This window comes from Neovison vison, chromosome 8 (assembly GCF_020171115.1).
Source record: "Neovison vison isolate M4711 chromosome 8, ASM_NN_V1, whole genome shotgun sequence".
NCBI lineage: Eukaryota > Metazoa > Chordata > Mammalia > Carnivora > Mustelidae > Neogale > Neogale vison.
Genome location: NC_058098.1, coordinates 20,708,309 through 20,730,414, shown reverse-complemented (window position 1 = coordinate 20,730,414; position 22,106 = coordinate 20,708,309). Strand labels below are relative to the sequence as shown.

The 22,106-nt window shown below is 43.4% G+C and overlaps 1 pseudogene; it reads left to right on the top strand.

The window, feature by feature from the left end:
• The first annotated feature begins 8,694 nt into the window (after positions 1-8,694).
• On the top strand, positions 8,695-9,718 carry LOC122915568 (annotated as a pseudogene).
• Positions 9,719-22,106: the final 12,388 nt, after the last annotated feature.

Genomic DNA, 22,106 nt, shown 5'->3' with positions numbered 1-22,106 from the left:
CCATTGTGTTGCTTTTGCTCCTTTGTCAAGAATCTGTTGATCAAACTTATATGGATCTATTTTTGAATTCTATTCCATTCCCTTGATTTATGTGTTTATCCCTACACAAACACCACTTTGTTGATTACTGTAGCTACATAACAACTAGTAAAGTCAGGTTGTCTGATTCCTGTAACTTCACTCTTCAAGTGTTTTTTAACTCATCTGGTCCATTTACCTCGGCATTCATTTTGGAATCAGCTGGTCTGCACCTACAAAAACTCCTACTGGAAATTTGATACAAATTATGTTAAACCTATGAAAAAATCTGGGAAGAAATATCGTTTTGGATATGTTGAGTCATCCAATCCATGAGCACAATCTGTCTCTCCCGTTATTGAGGTATTTGACTTCATAACATTTCATAGTTTCCATCATATAAATTTTGCCTGTTTTGTTAGATTTGTACCTAAATATTGCAAGTTTTAGAGCTATTAGCAATGGTATTGTGTTTCTAATTTCAGTTTCTGATTGTTGATTGGCAATACATAGAAATATGATTGAAGCAACTGATTTCTGGGGTGCCTGGGTGGCTCAGTCATTAAGTGTCTGTCTTCAACTCAGGTCATTAACCCAGGGTCCTGGGCAACGGGCTCTCTACTCAGCTCTCTTCTCAGCACGGAGCCTGCTTCTCCCTCTCCCATTCGCCCTACTTGTGTTCCCTCTCTCACCATCTCTCTCTGTCAAATAAATAAATAAAAATCTTTAAAAAAGAAAAAAAAAGAACTGATTTCTGTGTGTCAACCTCCCACCATCTGGCAATTGGTTGTTATTCTTTAATTATATTACTGGATTCTACCTCTTAATCTTTCATAGAGATGTTCTGCTTCAGTATTCCTCGATACAATTAGTCTGTGAATTTCTTTTGGCTGCTGTGTCCTAGCTCAGGTTGCTAGAACAAAATACCATAACCTGGGTGACTTACAGAACAGAAATTTATGTCTCACAGTTCTCGGTTTTAAATTTTGACCTGGAGGCTGAGAAGTCCCAAATCAAGGTGTTGACCAATTCAGCTCCTAATAAGGGTCCAGATCTCAGCTTACAGATGGCCATTATCTTGTCTCAATATGGCCGAGAGAAAGGGAGATCTCTCTTGTGTAAGAGGGCTACATCCTCAGAACCCCATCCACACCTAACCACCCCCACAAAGGCCCAACATCCCAATACCACCACACTGGGGGTTAGGGTTTCAACATATGACTTTGGGGAGAGGACACAGTTCAATCCACAGCAATACTGGTACCCTTCAGAAGACTAACTGGGCAGTGCACCTTATTCCTTTATGCTCTAGGAGACTTCGAAGAGCTTTGGAATGACCTGTTGCTTGTAGATTTGAGACAAACTATGAAGTTCACTTGGACGGCTTCCTCAGCTACTTCCAACTTAGCTGTTTTGTTTCTTCTTTAATCAATTTTGGTAACTTGTATCTTTTAACTTATTTTGGCTTGAAATCATCCTAATTTTCAAGGGGATTAACATTGCCTTGTGTTAAATGCAACAGTTAAAGAGAATAAAGAAGATCTATATATGCTGACATGGAAAAACCTATAAGACATAAGGGGGAGGGACACAAGTCTCAGAAAAATGGAAAATCCATTTTCCTTAAATAAGCTTTCCTTTTGGAACTAAAGTCTCATTTTTATATGTGAAATGGATGTAAAATGGTCTGAGAAGACACCCAGTACCATGTGGTTGTAGCATTTTTATATTATCCTTAGATCCAAGCAAGAGATGACTCTGCCTTGGGCTTGCACTTCCAAGGGACCCACTCAAGCCACCTCCAGATGCTCCTCACACAACAGTCCAGGGGACTTACCCTTCTAGAGCCTGAGCCTTCCTTCTAGGTCAGGCTCCCAGGAATAGGGTCCCTCCCAGGGTATGTGGGAGCCTCACCCAGGTACCTCCACCTGAGGATAATGTGACCCCTGGAACATCCAAGCAGTAGCCAAGGCACAGTGTTTGAGGTAGGAGAGGAGCTTGGAGGTCCAGGTTGGAGTCCCCATGCACACAGGTGTACCCAAGGTCCTCGTGGGACAGACTGGGACAGTCAAGTGTGGGAAGAGAAGGGTGCTCCTCCCACCACATTCTGGCAAAGAACTCTGGAGAGTTCAGAAATTCTAAATCCGAACCCAGTTTTCCAGTCAACACGCAGGTGCCTTTGTCTAGAGGTAGGAGGATAGGACGTTCTTACTGAAGTGTTTGTTAGCTGCGGGATTTACAGAAAAAAATTTAGACATTTGGCATGTGAGTGTCAGTCTCACCTTTGTCCTGGGCACCCCCGAATATCATGGGAGGGCCTAATGAGTCAAGACACTTTCAGGGAAAGAGGTAGGACTTGAGGGGAAGAAGGTGGAAATTATTTGACAGGCTGAACTGTGTCCCCACTCAGATTCCTGTGTAAGTCCTAATGGCCAGTACCTCAGAATGGGACTGCGTTTGGACACAGGCCACCTCATTGGCCTTTAATGAGGTGATCAAGTTAGAACGAGACTGTTAGGGTAGGTCCTCATCCAAACTGGCTGGTGTCCTTACCAGAAGAAGGCGTTCGGCCTTCCGCTTCCAGGGACACTCGTGCAGCAGGAGGGCCGTGTGAAGAGACAACAAGAGGACACAGGACAGAGGCTCAGAGCAAACCAACCCTGCAGCATCTTGATCTCAGATTTCCAGCCTCCAGAACCGTAGGAAAATACGTCTCTGTTGCATAAGCCCCCCAACTCCATGGTATGTCATTAGGCAGCCCCAGCAAATTAACTTAGAGGGCTTTAAATTTTTACCCTATTTTTTCTTATTATTTGACTCCTGTTTCGAAAGCACATCTATCCACGCATTATTTATGTAATTAAAAATACATATTAAAATCTTCTCCTATCACGCTAGTCTGTCATTGCCCATTCCTAATCGTGCCTTCTCTGTCTGTGTTTGGCCCCTGTGATGAAGCAGGCTGGCGGCTCGTCTGTTTTCCTGTGTGGGGCTCTTTCCCACAATGAATCAGCCTCTCAATTTATCAATTCTCCCTTTTGTTGTGTTTTCGGATTCATTAATTTCTGCTTGTCTTCCTTCTGTCCTTCATCCCCTGGATTGATTTTGCTGCTCATTTTACGTCTTCCCAGGATGAATGCTTGATTCCCTCCTCCTTGTTCTTCTTTTTCTTTTTCAGAAATATAAACATTTTGAACTACATTTTCTGTTCAATATGGTTTTAGCTGTATCCCACTGTTTTTGACACACAAGGTTTTCATTCCCTCCCTCCCCTCCCCCCAATCTGGTTCAACTTGCCATTTCGACTTCCTTTTGTTCCCAAATGGAGTTTGAAATTTTTGAGGAGGGGGTTTTAGATTTTCCACATGGTGGGGGTTTTGGTTTCATTTCTGCTCTTGTTTTAATTTCCTGTTTTATTACTTGGTGGCCAACGAGGTCTCTGCAATTTCTGTCTTGGGGAAAGGGGTTGGCATTTCCTTTATAGCCATGGTCAATTTTTATAAAAGCTTTTTATAAAATTTTTTATAAAACTCTCATGGGTGTTTCAACGGAAGGTATATTCTCTGTCTGCAGGATACACAAGGCAGCATCGTCACTTATGTCAGCCCAATGAGTCGTTCGATTCAGTTTCTCTGCATCCCTTTGTGACCTGTGACACATGGCAAAGACTTGGGCCACCTTTATCCAGTGAGATTTAATTTATTTATCTCTGCTCAGCTGGCGTTGTGCGAGGGTAATGTCAGAGTATTGTTCCCACCTGTCGTCTCTCCATCTTGCCTTCAGGTTGTCGGTCTGGGTGAGGAGCCCAGAGAACATAAGGGTGTAAGGTTCCTGGGTCCTTCCTACACCTCAGATTCCCACCACCCGGGGCTTGAAGACAGACTCCAGCTGTGACCTTCCTTAACTCAATCCACCTCTGCTCTCTGTCCTCATCTTTCCAAGGAAAGACGCTGGCCAGAACTTTCCAGATCCTCTTGCCTAGCTTTTGGGAAACCGGACCTATGTAATATCTGGGAGATAGGCAGGGAATCTCAAAGTTTCCCTTAAATGGGTTGCAGATATCGTTGTATCCGGAAGACACTCTCCAATGTGCTCAAATCAGTTAAATTCACGATCCACAGTATGTTTTTCTGTGCCTCACTCCAGCATTTGTCTCTGCTGCTGCTGCTGAAAGAGAGGGTCACCGGGGGCTTTCCCGCAGCCCTCCCCCTCCTCACACCCATCCGAGCCGATTGCTTCTGTCTGTTGCCACATTTTACGAAAGCCAGTAGCTGGGTCCTCGCGAAACTGAGAGACTAGGTGTTGAAGTGTCTGATTCAAAATAAAAGCTATTAACTTTGTGCATCCCTGGGGATACCTCAAAGGTCACTCTGAAGCTGGAATTCAGTGGGAAGCCCGTGTGCTTGCTGATGAGGACGGACGAGGCATCTTAAGATGCCGTTGAGAGAGAACACAGTGGCTCCAAATCCTGTCTCCTGGACAGGGAGATGATCTGCCTGGTGTCTCACGTGGGCAACTCGACTTGGTCTTTAGGTAAGCAGCAAACTAGGCTTTCACGGTTTGATAATATTCTTCTTATTCTCCTGGGCAACATCCGGGAGTCTGTTGAGTGGTATAGAAACACTGTATTCTCAAACTTTCTTTGCTTTTCCCATAAAGTCTTACCTTTCTCTTTCTCCTTTCCTTTCTATTCTTTTTATTCCTCTCTTGACCCTGAAACAAATCTGTAAGTACCAGTATTTCTGTCCAGGAAGCATTTGTAAGACTCTTTCCCCTTTCCTTTGAATAAGACCTTACTAGTTCTTTCTTTAGCCATCATTCTTAACCTCCTCAGTCTTTTAAGAAACAGAGAAATCTTCTCCTTACTTTAACTGGCAATTAGTACATAAGAAGTTCTTAGTGTGTAGTGGCCAGGTTTCACCAGGTTGTACTATGAAACAAACAACCCCAAATCCGAGTGGCTTATCACCACAATGGTTCATCTCTCATTTATATTACCCATCAGCCGCAGTTCTGCTCCAAGTGCTCTTTATTCTGGACCCAGTTTATAGGAAAAGAAAATCAAAGTATAAAAGGGACAAGCCAGACAGACCTAATCCCTTTTAAAGGTTCCCCCCACCCACCCACCCCCTGCTACCCCCAGGACCCACACCCTTCCTGATTTGGGGGTGCTCACTCTGCAGCCTCATCCCACATGAACAGCTCCTCCAGTCCCCGGGTCCTCTGGCAGGTGGCAGCCCTGCCAGCAGCGCCCCCCAGCTTTGACTCCCCCAGCAATGGGGGACCCATTGCCTGTGCAGAGACGCCTCCAAGCTCTAGTTCATTTTGAATGAACTAGATAGGATAAGCAGAAGTGGCTGCTCCTTATCCTATCCTATCCTCTTTGCTTCTTCCTAGCCACTCCCCCATTACTGCAATCCTCTGTTATAGTTAATAATTCTTTATATTAAACTCTCCCTGTTCAAATTACCATGGGGTTTTTCTCTTCCTGTCTGAATCCAGACTTACACACCCAGCCAGCATTATTAGCTCACAGCTCATTGGCCTAGACTAATTGCCCAGAGCTCTGGACAGGTGACCACTTCTGCTAGTAAGGAAGAAGGGGAGATGTGGTCTTGTATAAGCAACCAGCAGTGTCTGCCTCAATAGCAAAATATATCGATAAGGATTCTTCCTAGAGCCCCAGACTTCTCTGTTTTCTAGGCCACTTCTCTTGACCACACCCATGGGTGAAAACTCCCCCCTGCCCACATCTCCAGGCTCATTTCACACCATCCTCTCAGATACGGTGGATCCCATCTCCTGAAAATCCCCTCAATGGAATCTATTAAAAAAGAATGGACTAGGTAGAAGTATGATTTCACTATGATGGGTATCACACAGACCAAACCTCCCACAGTGTCCCCCCAATCTTTGAAAGATGCTCAGCTCTTCCAGCCCCTCGGAATCTGCTAGACAGAGCAGTCCCTTTGAGCCCCTTTCACAGGGGGCTGACCCAGGGTCTGTCTCCGGCAGCTCCAGGCTCAGTCACACTGGTCCCCACAGGGACCTACTCTTGCTTCTCGTCAGCTTTTCAGAAGCGGGGTCTCTCGCTCAGAAGTGGGTCATCTCTGGCTGAGGAAACTCCAAGTGACTTCTGGCCACTTTGAGGTCTTGAGGCATCAAGAGCAGTCCCTCTGAAGGGACGAGATGGGAGAGCAGGAGGCAGGCAGCTTAAGGAACCAAGCTCTCCTGATGGATGTTACCTTGTACTCACAGGAAACCCGGCACCCTGAGATCTTTCCAGAAACCCAGAAGCTGCATTCTAAGTGCGGACTGCACTGCCATCTGCTGGCCATGTCTTGGAGTGGCAGGCGTGAGGGAACGTACGTCATTGGTTAACCAGGCAGGTTTCTGGCCCAGGGGCCCAGGGGTCCTGCCGCATCCGTATGTTTATCAAGTCCCTCAGGAGATCCTCTGCAGGCAGTCCAGTGCTCCCCACCTCTTCCTCTGAGACTACCCCATTTTTAGGTTGTGAACAAAAATGTTCAAAGTGACGTGATGAACTGAGATGTGCTCCTGCCCCAAAACACCTGAACTAAATCTAATTACGAGGACACATCAGGCAAAGAGAGTGGTAGTGGAGCCTAAATACAGGGCTTTCTGCAACCACCATTCTATGCACCCACAACCGCAGTAACACTGTGTGTCAACCACACTTTGCTAAAAATTAATTAATTAAATAAAACAAGAGCACCCCACCTTTTTACGGAGCCCTCCGGAGATGCCAGGCATGTCCTAATTACTTTGGGGGGCTTTCCCCAGTTATCCTCACAGCAATCCCATGGGAGAGAGTCTATTGTTCCCCCTCAATTTTCAGATGGGGAAATCTTCACTCCAGGCAGCTATGTGTCAAGGTCATATAGCTAAGTGATAAAACTGGGATCCAGAGTCCTAAAAAGCCAACGGGCAGCAGGTAGGATCCACAACCCAAGATGACGACAGCCACCTCACTGTTGAAAGGACCGAGACCCACTCCTGCGGCTGCCACGTTGAACTCAAGCCAAACCTGCCTGGGCCTGGGCTCTGCCTCTGCTCTCCTCCTTGCTCCTTCTCACTGCCTCCAGTATCCCTCCCCTACTTCCTCTTCTGGGCTGAGCCACCTCCTCCCCCCAGGGTCCCTTCCATGACCCTTCCTGGATAGGCTTTCTCTCTCCCCTACTGTCCTACCATCCTATGGCATTCCTCTCTCCAAGACTCTCCCACTTTCCATCTCCCACTATAATTCCTCGCAGGTGCAGAAGAATAAAATTATTGCTAGCTCCAACTGTAGACTCAGGCTTGGAGTCAAAGTCCAGCTCTGCCATTGACTGGTTGTGTGATCTTGGGCAAGTCGCTTCACCTCTCTGAGCATCTTATAAGACAGGGCTATTAAAAGCCAACTCATGATGAAGAGAAAGGGAGCCAAGCTCTACAAAAGCCTTTCCTATAACATCTGGCAAGCTGTGAGTGCTCAGTAAATATTGGCTCATATTCCTATGTCCTTTCTCCATAATGACTGTTTTAAATTTTTCAGATAAATTAGTTATAAGCAGGTGTCAAAATTTTATTTCCATCTTGCCACAGAGCCAAGTCACAGTTCCCTTTTGTTAAGGACATTTTTGCAGGAAAAGAGAATGGTTGGATAATCACTATTAAACTGAATACAAGACAAAGAATGTCTAATAATCAGTTGAATGTGTGGGTAGTTGATTTCCCCAAAGGGGTTTTAATCTTGTTAAAGTTTATCAGAAAATTGCTTAAGCGTTTATCAAGAATGCTAATTTCCTCCCACAAGGAGGCCATGCACTGCATCAAGCGAGAGAGTTCTACAAGCAGGCCGTGATTGGGGTCCTCTTCTTAATCACGCCCATAATCATCAAGGCTGGCATTTCTTGAGGCCTCACTACGCACCCAGCTTGGAGCTGTGTCCCAGGCCTCGCAGATCCTGGTGGGAGATCCTGGGTGCATTTTATCATTGCCCCTTGTTCCCACAAAGCATGATCCCACTTAATTCAGGGTCAGGATGTGTGGGCAGCTGCCAGTCACTGATGGAATGGGTGAGTGGGAGGAGTGGCCATCCTGCCCCAGGCTTTTGTGCAATGAGGGACACATCCCCTCCACCAAGTTGGAAATAAATGGGGTTCTGAACGTAGAAACTATCCACTGTACCCCCAATTTAATGGGGTGTTAAGTGGGTGCTATTCAGGAAACTGTGGTGTGGTTAAGCCTTCTGGTCCAATATCTTCCACCAGGGCCTTTACCAGCTAAGTGACAAGGTGCTTTATTCTGGCCTCAGAGCCCAGCAGAGCAACTAAGGGCTCATTACCAAGCATGGATGCCTTTTCTCTGACAGACAATAAAGAGTTGGATCCACGTTGCTCGTTAGCTTCTTTGGGGATTTGTTGGACATCTTGCTACTATATGAACAAACAGATGGGCTCTGCTCTTGGCTGCGAGGATGTTTTCGAAGGAGCAGATCTGATTGTCCATTGTGAAGAGCAAACACCATATCCAAATGGGGCGTGCTGTGTCCAGGGTAGTTAGGGATGAGGTCAGTGGTCCTCAAAGCGTGATCCCCTGACCAGCAGCATCAGCATCACCTGGGAACTTGTCAGAGATGAGAATTCTTGCCCTTTTTGCTCCCTGAGCATCACCATGGCGGTCGGCAAGAACAAGTGCCTTAAGAAAGGCGGCAAAAAGGGAGGCAAGAAGAAAGTGGTTGATCCACTTTCTAAGAAAGACTGGTATGATGTGAAAGCACCAGCTATGTTCAATATAAGAAATATTGGAAAAACATTAGTCACAAGAACTCAAGGAGCCAAAATTGCATCTGATGGCTTCAAGGTTGTGTTTTTGATGGGAGCCTTGATGATCTGAAGAATGATGAAGCTGAGTTTAGAAAATTCAAACGAATTATCGAGGTTGTTCAGGGCAAACACTGCCTGACTAATTTCCATGGCATGGATCTTACCTGTGGCAAAATGTGCTCCATGGCCAAAAAACAGCAGACCATGATTGAAGCTCATGTTTATGTCAAGACTACTGACGGTTATTTGCTTCATCTGTTTTCTGTTGGTTTTACTAAAAAATGCAATAATCCTTTTCAGAAGACCTCTTAGGCTCAGCACAAACAGGTCCACCAAATTCAGAAAAAAGATGATGGAGATCATGACCCAAGAGCCACTGACAAATGACTTGAAGGAAGTGGTCAATAAATTGATTCCAGACAACATCAGAAAAGGTATAGAAAAAGTTTGTCAGCCCATTTGTCCACTCCATGATAGTCTTTGTTAGAAAATAAAAATGCTGGGGCGCCTGGGTGGCTCAGTGGGTTAAGCCGCTGCCTTCGGCTCGGGTCATGATCTCAGGGTCCTGGGATCGAGTCCCGCATCAGGCTCTCTGCTCAGCAGGGAGCCTGCTTCCTCCTCTCTCTCTCTCTGCCTGCCTCTCTGCCTACTTGTGATCTCTCTCTGTCAAATAAATAAATAAAATCTTTAAAAAGAAAAAAAAAAGAAAAAAGTAAAAATGCTGAAGAAGCCCAAGTTTGAATTGGGAAAGCTCATGGGGCTTTGTGGTAGAGGTGGGAGTTCTGGAAAAGCTCCTGGGGATGAGACCAGTGCTAAAGTTGAGCAAGCTGATGGATATGAGCCACTAGTCCAAGAATCTGTTTAAAATTCAGACATTTGATGGTGACAAATAAAAAAATCTTATTTGTGGTGTTTAATTTCTGATGATTCTTTTTAAATAATGTAGGGTTGGTGCATCAGATATTCTGAGCTGTTGGTGATGTGAACTTTTCTGAACTGTTGTATGGATTTTATCCATTCCTCTGCATTACTAAATACCTGCCAAAAGGTAATGATCCATTTTAAGCTGTGGTCATCTGGATGGAAGTATTATAGAGGGTTAATAAAAGGGGGAATTCTTGGTTCCCACCCCAAACCTACTGAGTCAAAAACTCTGGGGTGGGGCCCAGAAATCTGTGTTTTAACGAGTGTCTAGGTAGTGTGGGTGCTTTCTGCAGCTGGAGTGGAGTCAGGCTATCTCTCTCCTCTGCTTTTCCTCTTCCCACCATCCTCTCTTCCTTCCTATCTTCTCCCATCTGACCCTCCTCTAAACCAACACCTTCTCAGAAGCCCCTGGGGTTCCATTTAAGCATCCCAGCTGGGTTGTAAGACTTCATGGACCACAAGGAAGATAGGAGATTATGACCAAGCTCCAGAAAATGGACATGTCCTCCTGGCTGAACGTTGGCAAGGAGGCCAGCGCAGATAAACTAGAAAATGTTGTGACGGCCATCGGAGGCCCATGACTCCATGTGCTTCTGAAGCAGAAATAAGACCAGGGCAGTTTGGAGTCTGTGTTGTCCTGGAAACAGCCTTAGCTTCATAAGGATGTTTGGAGTAAAATGGCTTAGGCAAAGAACAGCAACCAGAAGAAACTAAGACCTAGCCACTGGCGACAAAGAGAAGCCAGAAGCGATAGAGTTATTCAGAGAAATATACAAGAACAACAACAAAAAACACAAGTAGGACAAATCTATTGAAACATATATCAGCACTTTCTAAAGACTCAGATGGATTTCTGCAGAGCTGGGGCCCGATATTCAGTGGATGTTCGAGGAGACAGTGACTCCTGAAGGCTGGAGAACTAGAGACACTCATGTACAAAAAGATGCTACAGTTGATTCTTTCAACAAACATTTGCCAAGAGCAGCTGGGTGGATCAGTCAGTTAAGCATCTGCCTTCAGCTCAGGTCACGATCCCAGGGTCCAGGGATGGAGCCCTGCATTGGGCTCCCTGCTCAGTGGGGAGCCTGCTTCTCCCTCTCCTTCTGCGCCCCACCCCCTACTCATTTTCTCTCTCTCAAATAAATAAATAAAATATTTATAAATAAAAACATTTTATAAATAAATAAATTGGTTAGATAGATAAATAAATAACTAAATAAAGACATTTGTCAGGTGCCAACAGGTAAGCACGGTGCATGCTGGATTTTAAGCAGAGAACAAAGCTGGTACCTCCCTCTGGTACTGGGGTCCTTTCTGGCAGGCTCTGCAACCAGCTTCTTGGCTGCTTGTGTAGCTGGGTCTGCTCAGAACCCTCAAGATCCCAAGGCATCTCAGGGAAACTAAATTATACATAAGACCCCCCAGCTCTGGACTAAATTGTGTCCCTTCAAAATTCATATGTTGAACCCAAAGAACAAATAATCCAATCAAGAAATGGGCAGAGGACATGAACAGATATTTCTGCAAAGAAGACATCCAGATGGCCAACAGACACATGAAAAAGTGTACCACATCACTCAGCATCAGGAAAATATAAATCCAAACCACAATGAGATACCACCTCACACCAGGCAGAATGGCTAAAATTAACAAGTCAGGAAATGACAGATGCTGGCAAGGATGCAGAGAAAGGGGAACCCTCCTACACTGTTGGTGGAAATGCAAGCTGGTGTAACCACTCTGGAAAACATCATGGAGATTCCTCAAAAAGTTGAAAATAGAGCTACTCTATAACCCAGCAATTGCACTACTGGGTATTTACCCTAAAGATACAAATGTAGTGATCAGAAGGGGCACATGCACCCAAATGTTTATAGCAGCAATGTCCACAATAGCCAAACTATGGAAAGAACCTAGAAGTCCATCAATAGATGAATGGATAAAGAAGATGTGGTAAATATATATACAAGGAAATACTATGCAGCCATCAAAAGAAATGAAATCTTCCCATTTGTGACAACTTGGGTAGAACTAGAGGGTATTAGGCTTAGCGAAATAAGTCAATCAGAGAAAGACAATTATCACATGATCTCCCTGATATGAGGAAGTTGAGAGGCAACATGGGGAGAGTTTGGGGGGTAGGAAAGGAATAAATGAAACAAGATGGGATCAAGATGGGAGACAAACCATAAGAGATTCTTAATCTTACAAAACAAACTGAGGGTTGCCGGGGAGAGGGAGGTAGGAAGAGGGTGGTTGGGTTATGGACATTGGGGAAGGTAGGTGCTATGGTGCTATGGTGAGTGCTGTGAAGGTGAGACCTGTGCCCCTGGGGCTAATAACACACTATATGATAATTTAAAAATTACAATTAAAAAAAATTCATATGTTGAAACCTGACCCCCAAGGTGAATGTATTTGGAGTAAGGAAGTAATTACGGTAAAATGAGGTCATCAGGGTGGAGCCCTGATCCAGTAGGATTAGTGTCCTTACACGAAAAGACACCAGTGAGCTCTCTCTCTCCACCGTGTGAGGACACAGGGAGAAGTTGGCCATGTGCAAACCAGAAAGAAAGCCCCCACCAGAAACCAGATTGGCTTGCACTTTGACTAGGACTTCCCAGCTTCCAGAACTGTGAGAAAATAAATTCTGTTGTGTAAGCCACCCAGCCTCTGGTATTTTGTGATGACGGCCCAGCTGACTTAGACCCCCTCCTCTGCCCAGCCACACCAAGCTGTCCCGTTGGCCCATGTGTACTATAGGTTAGCACCAGGAACTGTCCCAGAAGACTGCTAAATTGCAAGCAGAGTCAACGATTCTCTCCTTGTCTTCCGTGTTCTCACTAATCCACCTTCCCCCTCCAAACCTAAGCCCAGAGAAGGGAAACTGGGACACCCACCTTAGCCTTTCATCTCCTGCTTCGCTGTTCTTCTCCTTCCTCAACCTCCAGAAGTCAAGAAGGTGACAGGCTTGTCTTTTGTGGCTCCTAATTACATCTTTCTTCCTGATGCCAGCTAAGCCTTAATGGTTTACAGAGGTACCTACTCCACATCCCTGAAAAATTCAACTGGGACAGATTCTCCAAGTTTTCTTACTCATAAAGGAATTTGGAGAACTTGTCTTGCAAGGCTGTTGTCCTGTTGTATAATCCCATTTTTGAATGGCAAGAGCTGGTACTGTGGTCTCTCTTGGCATTCTTTCTGGAACTGAATTGAATCTCTGCCTGGCCCAAAAGATATCTAGGATGTAACGGAGAAAAGGTTATGGCTAGGAAAGACAAAAGAGAAAAGCACATCAAAATAAAAAGAAGATTACCCCATTTTAAGAATATATATGTATACATTTTTAACAAAAACATGACATCATGTTCTATATACTTCTGTGCTCCTAGCTTGATTCATCTAAAAGTATGTGCTTGCCTTTCATATTGGCACATAGAGATCTCTCTCATTCTGTCTCTACCTCCATGATCCTGGCCACAGACCTGCCTCCCCTAGGCCACTGCCTCAGTCTCCTACCTGGCCACCCTGCTCTCACTCTTGTCTGACCATGGTCTGCTCTCCAAACAGGAATGAAGTTCTCTTAAAAAAAAAAAAAAAGACGATGAGACAAAGCTCCCCCTAAGAACAACTGGAAAAGGGAAATAAAATATTTTTTAAAAAACTATTTTTGAAGACTTCCAAGAGCTTTGGAGTCCAAAAGCACTAGAGGGGTTGAGTGGTGTTGATGGGGAGAACCGTGTGCCTCCCCCTTTTCTTGCTGGGACCACTGTCAGCCTCACATGGACTGGAGGCTGCAGGTCTGGGTTTGACTCCTGGTAGGAGCCCAAACATGTTACATTCGACCTGTGGCTCATGTTATATTTCTTTTCTTTTTTTTTTTTAAAGATTTTATTTATTTGAGAGAAAAAGAGAGAGAGAGAACACAAGCAGGGGGAGCAGAAGGCAAAGAGAGAAGCAGACTCCCCACTGAGCAGGGAACCCGAGGCAGGACTTAATCCTGGGACTCCAGGATCATGACCTGAACCAAAGGCAGGTGCTTAACCAATTGAGCCCCCCAGAGACCCCTATGTACTTTGTTTTATAATAGCTTTATCGAGGTGTAATTCACATACCGTAAAATTTGCCCCTTTCACGTGTATAATTCAGTGTTTTTCAGTATTTAGTACAGACATCACTATTATCTAATTCCAGAATGCATTCATCATCCCCAAAAGAAATACACTAACTGTGAATAAACTAAAACAACCTTTTGAGCCTTTTATTGAGTTCAGACCTCTTCCATGTGGGCGCTCCTGGAACTATTAAAAATTGAGGCAATTCTAAATAGGTTTACAAGTTTGATTTACAAAATGTCTAAAAATTTGACTTACATTTAACATAGAAACACTAAAAATAACCATGCTTAGGTAAATATGGGATCTGTTTTTTAAACATTACTTCGCAGTGCACCAGAGGCAATACTGGTCTGGTAAGGAGAAGCAAATTCGTCTTTGTTGATTAGTTTCCTGAGAGTTCAAATCAAGGGACCCCTGGAGAAAAGAGGCCCAATCAAATATGGCCTTTTTCCCACAGCTGCCTTACACCTAGCCTGCTAAAGTTGCTTTGGGATTATGAACTACTTTGTTAAGTGGTATAAATGCAGACCAAAAAAATACACCAATAAGGAATGACTTTTATTTAAAATTATGGAAACACCTAATTTTTTAATTTGGGAGATGATGTGATGAGTCTTGCCCACCCCTCCTTAGAGCAAGGCCAATTTTCTCAATCCCACATACCCAGAGGCCCCTTTCCCACAAGCTTCACATGTTCCTTCACTGAGAAGATAGAGAAATGAAGGAATTGGAGCATGTCTTGGGTAATGGACTGTGGTAACAAGTCTCCAAACAGAGCCAACCTCTCTCCCTGGGACAGAGTCAGACCTTGTAGGGTTTAGGTTTTGTCCTAAGAGATATGGGGTCATCAAAGTATCTTTAACAAGGAAGTGATGTAATCAGATTCTTTTTTTTTTTTTTTTAAAGGATTGCTCTGGCCGAGATGTGGCAAACAGACTATAATGAAGCAAGAATGGAATCAGGGAGACTAGGTAAGAAGTTCTTTGCTATGGTCCTGGAAGAGACATAGGGGTAACCTGGACGAGCCATGTAATGACAAAGTGTGGTCCCATTCTGGACACTAGCACTGTCAGGACTTGCTAATAAATTGCAGTTGGGTCTGATGGGAAGGAGATCCTTAAGTATGTGGCTTAATTACTGAGCAGACATGTGAAGGAGCTCTTTGAGATGCCTACCAGACACCCACACGGAGATACTGAGTAGAAATTTGGTGCTGTGATTCTGGAACCTAGGAGACAGGTAGAAGTTGGCAATAGAACATGAGCCTTAGACATATAGAAGCTATTTAAAGCCAAGCGACTAGATGAGGCTATCCAGGAACCAGAAAAGAGAGGAAGGCCCAGGCCGGAGCCCAGAACACTCCAACACTTAGAAGTTGGGAAGAGGAACAGTTATAAGCAAAGGGCCTTCTGAAGAAATGGTAAGAGAGGTAGGAGAGAGTGCAGAAGAAGTTATGTCCCAGAAGCCAGGCAGGCAAATGTTTCAAGGAAGAAAGGATCCATGGTGGAATGCTACTGAGAGATTGGTTCAGATGGAGGATGAGAACTGACCACGGGCACAGAATGAAGAAGGGAACTTCAGGGAGAATGGGGTCAGTGCAATGGTAGGGCTGAAACCCAACTGCTATGAGTTTAGAGAAGAAAGACATTGTGAGTCCAGGCAACTAACTCAGTAAAGGACTTTACTTCAAGCCCCTAATTTCCTCTTGGCCCTTACGGATGCACACTCGCCCTTCCATTGGGCTCTGTGCCCAGGGGGCCGTTCTGTGAGGACCACACCAACGGGCCCCTTACCCTCTGGCTTCCAAGGGGGGTCTGGCAGGGTCTGGGAGAGAGGAAGATGACCGGGGTGTCCTCCACAAGAGGCCTCTCTACAACTCTCTTCTTCATCCTCCCTTCTCTGGCTGTTCCTGAGCTATAACAGCTCAGCGGTCCCTAACTCCACGTTCCTGTACTGTCCCTTGTGGCTCCTCTATACCTTGCCCTTCCCTTGGAAAACAGTCCCTTCATAAACAAACCCTTGTCAAATTGTCCTAACATAAATGTGTCCTCCATTTCCTGTTGAGACACTGACATATTTAAGCTATAAGCCAAGAATTGAGCAGATATCTGGAAAACTTAAAAAAAAAAAACTTTGTTATCATGAAAAATTTCAGAAAAATTTAGAGAGAATATTAAAATAAACTCTCAGGAACACATTACTCAGCTTGAGCAACTAATTTGTGGCCCCTGTGATTTTCTCAAATTCCTGCCCACTCCCCACCGCTGCCACTGGATTATTTTTTTTAAGATTTTATTTATTTTATTTGAGAGAGAGGGAGAGCAGTGGGGAGGGGCAGAAGGAGAGAAAGAATCTCAAGACGACTCTGCTGAATACAGAGCCCAATCCCACAACCCTGAGACCATGACCTGAGCTGAAACCAAGAGTTGGACACTCAAGTGACTGTGCCACCTGGGTTATTATTTTTTCAAGGTTTTATTTAGAGAGAGAGCCCATGTGTGTGCACGAGCAGGGGGGAGAGGCAAGGGAAAGGGAGAAAGAGAATTCCAAATAGACCCCACACTAAGTACAGAGCCCAACACGGGGCTCAATTTCACTTCTCTGGGATCCTAAACTGAGCCAAAATCAAGAGTCAGATGCTTAAGTGGGTTATCGTAAAGCAGATCCTGGACATCGTGGACATTCATCCATAAGTCAGTCAATGTGGGCCTCTAACAAAGTAAGCAATGTTTACATAACCACAATACCATTATCACACCTTGAAAGTTAATAGTAAATTGGGGCACCTGGGTGGCTTAGTCGGTTAAGCATCTGACTCTTGATTTCAGCTCAGGTCATGATCTCAAGGTCATGAGATCAGGGCTCCACATTGAACATAGATGCTGCTTAAGAGTCTCTCACCCTCTGCCTCTGCCTCTCCCCCACCACTACCTTGCTAGCACATGCATGCTCTCACTGTCTCTTTCTAAAAAAAAAAAAAAAGTTAATACTAAATCACTAATATCATCAAATACCACATTTCCTAATTGTCTCATAAATGTTTCCTACTCAGTTGGTGTGTACCAGGATCCACACATCCAGGATCCAGAATCTTCCAGGGCTCCTAAGCTTCTAAGAGCCCCCTACATCTGCTCTTTCCCTTTCTCATCTTTTGGTTGAAGAAAACAGATCATTTGTCCTTAGAATTTCCCATTTTTCATTTCTCTAACTGCATTTCTATGGGGTCATTGAACACGTATCCCTTCCCCTGCACTTTCTGTAAATTATTAGTGAGATTTAGAGGCTGGTCTAATTCAGAGTTGAGTTTGTAGCAAAAAAGAAAATACCCCTAGGCATCTCTGTGTACATCTATTATATCTGGATTTACACCTTTTGGGGAGCAATGAGCACATCTACTATCCAGATCCCCATTTCTAAATACCATTCTCCACTGAAAGGAGCCAGGCTCCTTGGAGAAAGGGCTGATACCAAGGCTGGGGCAGGAGGAGTTTATTTATTTATTTTTTAATATTTTATTTATTTATTTGACAGACAGAGATCACAAGTAGGCAGAGAGGCAGGCAGAGAGAGAGGAGGAAGCAGGCTCCCCGCTGAGCAGAGAGCCCGATGCAGAGTTCGATCTCAGGACACTGGGATCATGACCTGAGCTGAAAGCAGAGGCTTTAACCCACTGAGCCACCCAGGCGCCCCAAGAAGGAGGAGTTTAAATGAAAGTGAATTATCTTCTTGCACCATAAAGTAAGGATGTGTTCAAACAATGATAGAGACTCATTGGAAGGACATACAAGCCAGCTTCAATGGCCTTCCATTGGACACATCTGAAATAATTTGAGCATCAAAATAATTAACAATGTTAATGAATTATAACCCACTGAATATTCATGAATATAAATAGATAAGTAAGCAAATAGGAAGAAACTGCTCTCTCCTATAGTAGAATGTCAATGAATATGTAACTTCATATTTTGGAAGCTTTTTATTTTGAAATAACTTAAAAGTCACACAAAACCTGTGGAAAATAGAACAAAAATCTCATATCTACATTTCACCAAGATTCCCCAGTTGTCAACAATCCCCTATATGTAGATATTTGTAAGTGACACTAAAGACAAAGGGCTGATATCCAGGATCTATAAAGAACTCCTCAAACCCAACACACACAAAAGACATAATCATGTCAAAAAATGGGCAGAAGACATGAACAGACACTTTTCTAAAGAAGACATACAAATGGCTAACAGACACATGAAAAGGTGTTCATCATCTTTAGTCATCAGGGAAACTCAAATCAAAATCACATTGACATACCACCCTACACAAGTTAGAAACCAAAACAGAAAGTTATATTCTTTTGCAGTTGAATTGTAACATGCAAATTTCCACCCCATTTCCCACACGTGTCTCCTCGTGCACATGTGTTGGCAGAGATGTAAGAGAATATCCTTACAATAATTTCTTGGCAGTGAAACAAATGGGTCAAAGTAACTTAAACAATATGAGCACATTGTCCTTTATATTAGCTTCCTAGAGCTGTTATGACAAATGACCACAAACTTTGTGACTTATGAGGACAGAAATTGATTCTCTCCCAGTTCTGGAAGCCAGAAGTCTGAAGTCAAGGTGTCAGCAGGGCTTGGATCCCTCCAAAGTCTCTGGGGGGGAGGGGATCCTAACTTGCCTTTTCCAGCTTCTGTTGGCTCCTGGCACTCCTTGGCTTGTGACAGCATCTGTCCAGTCTCTGTCCCTGTCTCCATGTGGCCTTCTCCCTGTGTGTCTCTCTGCGTGTCTTCTCTAATTCTCACACGGATATTCCCATTGGATTTAAATCCCAACCTAGTCCAGTATGATGTCTTCTCTACCCTTACCTTAATACATCTGCAAAGATCTTATTTCCTTTTTTTAAATTGTGTTATGCTAGTCACCATACAGTACGTCATTCATTTTTGATGTGGTGTTCCATGATTCATTGTTTGCGTATAACACTCAGTGCTCCATGCAATCTGTGTCCTCCTTAATACCCATGACAAGGATCACCAATCTCCCCAACCCTCCACTCTAAAACTCTCAGTTTGTTTCCCAAAGTCCATTGTTTCTTATGGTTCATCTCCCACTCCGTTTTCTCTGCCTTCATTTTCCCCTTTCTTCTTCTAATGTCCTCCATGCTATTCCTTATGTCCTACAAATAAAGTGAAATCATATGATAATTGAGTTTCTCTGCTTGACTTATTTCACTCAGCATAAAGTGTTGATGCAAAAGTTGGGTATTCATCCTTCCTGATAGCTGAGTAATATTCCACTGTGTATGTGGACCACATCTTCTTTATCCATTTGTCTGTTGAAGGGCATCTTTGCTCTTTCCATAGTTTGGTGACTGTGCCCATTGCTGCTATGAACATTGGGGTGCACGTGCCCCTCTTTTTACTACATCTGTGTCTTTGGGGTAAATACTCAGCAGTGCAAATGCTGGATCAGAGAGTAGCTCTATTTTTAATTTTTTGAGTAACCTCCATAATGTTTTCCAAAGGGACTGCACCAATTTGCATTCCCACCAATGGTGTAAGAGGGTTCCCCTTTCTCCACAACTACACCAATATCTGTTGTTTCTTGCCTTGTTAATATTTGCCATTCTAACTGGTGTAAGGTGGTATCGCAATGGGTTTTGATTTTAATTTTCCTGATGATTAAAGATGATGAACATTTTTCCATGTGTGTGTTAGTCATTTGTATGTCTTCTTTAGAGAAGTTCTGCTCATGTCTTCTGCCCATTTCTTGACTTGATTATCTGTTTTTGGGTGTTGACTTTGAGATATTCTTTATAGATCTTGGGTATCAGCCCTTTGTCTGTAGCGTCATTTGTAAATATCTTCTCCCATTCTGTGGGTTGCCTCTTTGTTTTGCTGACTGTTTCCTTTGCTGTGCAGAAGCTTTTTATCTTGATGAAGTCCCAAAAACTCATTTTTGCTTTTGTTTCCCTTGCCTTTGGAGATGTGTCTTGAAAGAAGTTGCTGTGACCAGTGTCGAAGAGGTTACTGCCTATGTTCTCCTCTAGGATTTTGGTGGATTCCTGTCTCATGTTGAGGTCTTTCATCCATTTAGAGTTTATCTTTGTGTATGATGTGAGATAATGGTCCAGTTTAATTCCTCTGTATATAGCAGTCCAATTTTCCCAGCACCATTTATTGAAGAGACTGTCTATTTTCCACTGGATATTTTTTCCTGCTTTGTTGAAGATCAATTGACCATAGAGTTGAGAGTCCATATCTGGGTTCTCTATTCTGTTCCATTGGTCTATGTGTCCGTTTTTGTGCCAGTACCATACTGTGTTGGTAATCGTGGCTTTGTAATTTAACTTGAAATCAGGCAACGTGATGCTACCAGATTTGTTTTTCTTTTTCAACATTTCCTTGGCAGTTCGGGGCCTTTTCTGGTTTTATACAAATTTTAGGATTGTTTGTTCCAGCATTTTGAAAAACACCATTAGTATTTTGATTGGGATGGCATTGAAATTATAGATTGGTCTGGGCAGCATGGACATTTTAACAATATTTATTCTTCGAATCCATGACTATGGAATGTTTTTCCATCTTTTTGTGTCTTCTTCCATCTCTTTCATGAGTGTTGTGTATTTCCTAGAGTATAGATCCTTTACCTCTTTGTTTAGGTTTAATCCAAGTTTTCTTATGGTTTTTGGTGCTATTGTAAATGGAATTGATTCTCTAATTTCTCTTTCCACAGTTTCACTGTTAGTATAAGAAAGCAACTGATTTCTGTGCAATGATTTTGTATCCTGCCACATTACTGAATTGCAATATGAGTTCTAATAATTTGGGGATGGAGATTTTTGGAATTTCCACATACAGTATCATATCATCTGTGAAGAGAGACAGTTTGACTTCTTCTTTGCCAGTTTGAATACATTTTATTTCTTTTTACTGTCTGATAGCGGTTGCTAGGACTCCTAGTATCATGTTGAACAATAATGTGAGAGTGGACATCTTTGTCATGTTTCTGATCTCAATAGAAAGGCTCTCAGCTTTTCTCCATTGAGGATGATAATCGCTGTGGGTTTTTCATAGATGAATTTCATGTAGTTGAGGAGTGTTCCCTCTATCTCTATACTCTGTGGAGTTTTAATCAGGAAGGGATGCTGTATTTTGTCAAATGCTTTTTCTGCATCAGTTGAGAGAACCATGTAGTTCTTGTCTCTTCTCTTACTTATGTGTTCTATCACATTGATTTGTGAAAGTTGAACCACTCTTGCATCCTAGGGATAAATCCCACCTGGCCATGATAGATATCCTTTTTTTTTTTTAAAGATTTTATTTATTTATTTGACAGAGAGAGATCACAAGTAGGCAGAGAGGCAGGCAGAGAGAGAGGAGGAAGCAAGCTCCCTGCTGAGCAGAGAGCCCGATGCGGGACTCGATCCCAGGACCCTGAGATCATGACCTGAGCCAAAGGCATCCTTAACCCACTGAGCCACCCAGGCGCCCCGATAGATATACTTTTAATGTATTCTTGGATCCCATTAGCTAGGATCTTGTTGAGAACTTTGGCATCCATATTCATCAGGGATATTGGTCTGAAATTTTCCTTTTTGACAGGGTCTTTGCATGGTTTTGGGAGTAAGGTAATACTGGACTCATAGAAAGAGCTTGGAAGTTTTCCTTCTGTTTCTCTTTTTTTGAAACAGCTTCAGGAAAATAGGTATTATTTCTTCTTTGAATGTTTGGTAGAATTCCCCAGGGAATCCATCACGTCCTGGGCTCTTGTTTTCTGGGAGAGTTTTGGTCACTGCCTCAATCTCATTACTGGTTATGGGTCTATTCAAATTGTCAATTTCTTCCTGTTTCAGTCTTGGTGGTTTATAGGTTTCCAGGAATGCATCCATTTCTTTCAGGTTGCTTAATTTATTGTCATATAGCTGTTGATAATAATTTCTGATAATTGTATTTATTTCCTTGGTGTTAGTCATGATCTCTCACCTTTCACTCATAGTTTTATTAACTTGGGTTGTTTCTCTTTTCTTTTGGATAAGTCTGGCCAGTGGTTTATCAATCCTATTAATTCTTTCAAAGAACCAGCTTCTAGTTTCTTTAATGTGTTCTACTGTGTTTCTGGTTTCTAATTCATTGATCTCTGCTCTAATCTTATTTTCCTTCCCTTCTCATGTGTGGGTTAGTTTTAATTTGTTGTTGATTCTCCTGGTCTTTAAGGT